Consider the following 4,107-nt stretch of genomic DNA (forward strand, 5'->3'; position numbering starts at 1 on the left):
TCGAGCCCCCCATTCTGGCAGACACAAGCACCAGACGGCTCTAATCAGGAACTAATAATAACCAAATATCAATGAGGTGTCTCAGCTTTCAGCCAACGAACAGTATTTTTCTCTCACACCAAACCAGCCAGCAGTACTTTCAGTCATGACTTATAAACCAATCCATCCGAAAAGAACAGGCTGCACATGCTGCCAAGTGCCAAGCGTACAACGAATCTGCAGCACAAGTCCCCCACAGAAAGATATGCATTTTTGGAGGTTGCCTTGCCGTCGTTAGACAAGGACCAAATAAATCAGGGTGGTTAGTGGTTGGTTATTATCGGCCTGGTCCTGCAAATCGGCTCAAACTAAAGACTTGATGACCATTGCTTTGTTTTTGAAGGGCATGCCCATTGCTTTGTTGATCTCAACGCTTATCTCTTTGCAACGAGTCACTGGATCTCTCTTCTATTGCCATAGATAGGGTCTCCTACAAGGCTATAACTACAGTCTTGACATATTGAGATGCATGCAGCATATGGTAATACTAGTATAAGGCGCGCGCCCTTGCGCGCGTTGGTAGGAACATGTAAGTTTACTTTTGAAAATATATATTGAATCCAGGAAGATGGCATTGCTCCCTTCGGTGCGGAGCTACAGTAAAACATATCGTTTGATGACGACTACTGTAGGGAAACATACATAAAGATCAGTCAAGGGACAATGCCTAAAAAAGGGAAAACAAAATACTTGGAACACCCATGGCATTGCTCCATTTGGTGTCAAGCCGCAGCAAGGCATGCATGGTTTGATGTCGATTACTAATTTACTATAGCAAAACATAGATGAAGATCAGTTAAGGGACAATGCCGAACAAAAGGAGACAAAATACTTTGAGCATCCTGTAACATTACGGCCTTCTGTGATTATTTCTGGAAACAAAAAAAGGATGTGAGATTAATGTCATTACGAATTAATTCTGAACATAACTCATATCAGTCAAAGTACATGTAAAAAAAGGACGGCGTTTCCATTTTGCTATTTCTAATTTGCACAGTATGTGTAACAAAAAATATGAGGTACATCCGCATATCAGAATGTGAAATAAATCATGCAGAAACAATGACAGCGTATAGGGAAGATGAAAAATGAATCCGGTTTTTGAATCAGAAAAATAAATCCAAATGCTTAGAACAACATATCATAAACAAAGAGGCTTCCAGCATAGTTTCAGTGATCGATACCATACCATCAGTATATAATGGGTATGTGGTTCAGGTAACACATACCATCAGATGGCCTATGGTGGCTGGCACGGGCTTCTTGCACTCATGCCAAAATGGGTGTCCCCAAGTAACACATGAGACTCTACATAACCTAAGTATCAGTGCTTCGTCACAAACAATGTAAAATTAACTTACCAATTTGATACAGGCATTGCCAAATAAGATGATATTATTTCGAGGCCTAAAAGGCATCTACCTGGACTGAAAAATGGTGCTAAGCTAAAAGAATTTGTATGTGCTAGGTGATGAAGATAGGTAGAGGCCCAAAGTAGGTTTCTTACCAAAATAAGAGAGCGTCTCTGAAAACTGCTTGCTAAGTGAATCGATGCGAAATACCGGCTATTCACTGCACCGCAAGGAGCAAAGAAATTAGTGGGGAAACTGATTAGACAGGGACGCTGCAAATAGAATTGGGCTAGCATTGTATAAGGACCTGTCATTTCGACCGTGCAGCCAACAAGCTAATAAGCAGTCACTACAATACATAGGAAACATTAGTAATACAGGAAACATAATTATGGACAGGTTTATCAACCAATATGCAGGCCATCTAGAGTTGTTAGCTATCAATTGTGGTGACAGTTTCCCCACACCGAATATAACTGAAATCTAGATGGTCTACCATCCGCAAAATTTAGGTAGGCTATGGTTATACTTTCTGAAAACTAATGGATCAAAAGTTTGTCCATTATATATATTTTAACCTGGCGTAAGTTTGAACTGTCTATTTAGACAGAAGCCTTGGTCTTTTTGTAAAAAAAACAGCAGCCATACAAATCAAAAATTGAGAGCGTAGTCTCAATTGTATACATGAATCTAATCCAATTACTAACAGTGAGATGCCTTGACAGTAATAGGCACCCAAGTGGCAAAGAAAGGAGCTACTGCGTACTGCTACTGCCCAACCAAAGTGAACCATGGACCAAAGATGGAGGCTAAAGCAGTATAGGTGTGGTATGGACGCAGAGTATCCTCACGAGATTACGTGGTTGATGGCCCAGCACAAAGACATCGCTAAAGCAATGAGGGTATCATAAAAGGTACTACGTGGTTCTAAATTTGGGCTCCAATATTTTCAGTTTTGCATGTAATAAAAAACTGTCCAAACCATTATACCAACATATTCTAATATAGTATTGAGGTTGTTTAGGTGCCTTGAGTGAAGTGGCGTCAAGACTCAAAAGCAAAGGCAGTTCAAATGCTCATGTTCCCTCCATCCTCGCTGATGGTAAGGATCATGTTCTTTTTTTATGAAGCACTCCATTCCCTCATTTAGGTTGAGTGAAGGCAGCAGCAGACCAATAGCTGTGAACTAAGATAGCTATAAAGAAAACACAACTGATTCAGATAAATCTTGGTCAGTCATGTATGAGGCAGTAACTTAAATGTTTATTTTCGTAAATCAACATGTGTAATTCGAAACTAATTGACATAATACTTACATGTATAAACCACCAATGATTCAGTAGGTCTAAAGCTCAAATTGTGATGAAAGTACACACTCATTCCATTGAAATCTGAAATAACACAGAGCATGAAAAAAATGGAGGCATGTGTTTCCACTCATATAACTATTACAAATTAGCACCTATGGACTTAGTTTCCTTTTTAAATCGTGGAATAATCCAGGGATATATATGCTTGCATCAAGTAAATTTGTCTATAACAACTCATGGGTGGTAGAAGGGCAAAGGAAAGTAGCTCATTGTACACCACGTGTTTAAGTCTTATTAGCAGTATAAGAGCGCATGATACAATTACCTAGAGTCTTTGTAGAACAAATGGAATATTACAGGCCCATAGGACAGAATTGGTGGTCTTGCAAACATATTATAAACCCAAAGTCTGAAGAGTGCACTGTTTTAATTTAGCATGTAGCTCTGCCGATCCTATCGACCTCACCATTTATAATAGCAGGAAAAGTTTCAGAAGACAACCATATTGAATCTGTAGACACAATGGCTGTTTTTTTCTTCACACCACAAATACTTAGAATAAGTTAGCAAAGCATCAGTAAGTACAAAGTTTATGATCTAAAAAGGGTGAAACTGAGGTCACAAAGAGTACTGAACATATTTCCATTAATTATTCTGCATCAGTGGTTACATCATGAGAAATATCAGCTTGCTTTCTGTTATGTTAGCTCAGTTCATACATGTAAATGGCCTGCCATAAGAACAGTGGTCTAGCTCAGTTCATACATGAGAAATATTTTAGCTCAGTTCGCGCATGTAGGTTAAAAAAATATCAGATGAGTAAATGGACTGCCATAAGAATAAAAATGGTTGGAGATGTGCATGAAAGAGATTTTAATTCAGTTTGTAGAACATGAAGCCCTGCCCAAATAAGCTCTAGCTAGAAGAACTAACAAATGCAATAAGTATTTACTCACCAACATTTTGGCAGCCCCGGATCCATATATATTCAATCTAGTTTCCCTCCTGAATTCTGGCCTGGAAATTGCCGGCAAAAATGTATCAAATGAACAAATCTTGAGGTGGCAATTAAGTGAATGTTTTTGTTTTGCTGATCACATATAATTTGGAACCGCACCGATGTAAAGAAACTGCACGATGTAAGAGAACATGAGAAAAGCACCGGTGACTGAAGTGAAGGAATGAACGAAGCCAAATAAATTGAACCAAACAAAAATGTGATACCCAAAAAAAATATCAGAAAGAAGAAATATGAATTTTTTTTCTGCTTCGTCTACTACACAGGCTGCAGCTACCCAAACCAGTGAAGCACATATATTTGGACTGATCCTCGAGAAGATGGAAGTTGATTGCTTGATGATCAATTTTTCATTCACAGCAGCATCATGTAAGTAGATGATTTTATT

At 38.7% G+C, this 4,107-nt stretch overlaps 1 long non-coding RNA gene across 2 annotated transcripts; it reads right to left on the reverse strand.

Annotated features, from left to right (window-relative positions):
* Positions 1-781: 781 nt before the first annotated feature.
* On the reverse strand, positions 782-3,693 carry LOC136491078 (uncharacterized). Of its 2 annotated transcripts, XR_010767940.1 has the most exons (4): positions 3,658-3,693; positions 1,699-2,782; positions 1,547-1,611; positions 782-911 (listed from the first exon to the last, which is right to left on the reverse strand). It is a non-coding gene; the product is annotated as an uncharacterized lncRNA (long non-coding RNA). The 2 variants fall into 2 exon arrangements; XR_010767939.1 differs by lacking the exon at positions 782-911 and having other exon boundaries at positions 1,468-1,611.
* Between the last annotated feature and the right edge of the window lie 414 nt (positions 3,694-4,107).

The sequence above is a fragment of the Miscanthus floridulus genome, chromosome 11 (genome assembly GCF_019320115.1).
Source record: "Miscanthus floridulus cultivar M001 chromosome 11, ASM1932011v1, whole genome shotgun sequence".
Taxonomy (NCBI): domain Eukaryota; kingdom Viridiplantae; phylum Streptophyta; class Magnoliopsida; order Poales; family Poaceae; genus Miscanthus; species Miscanthus floridulus.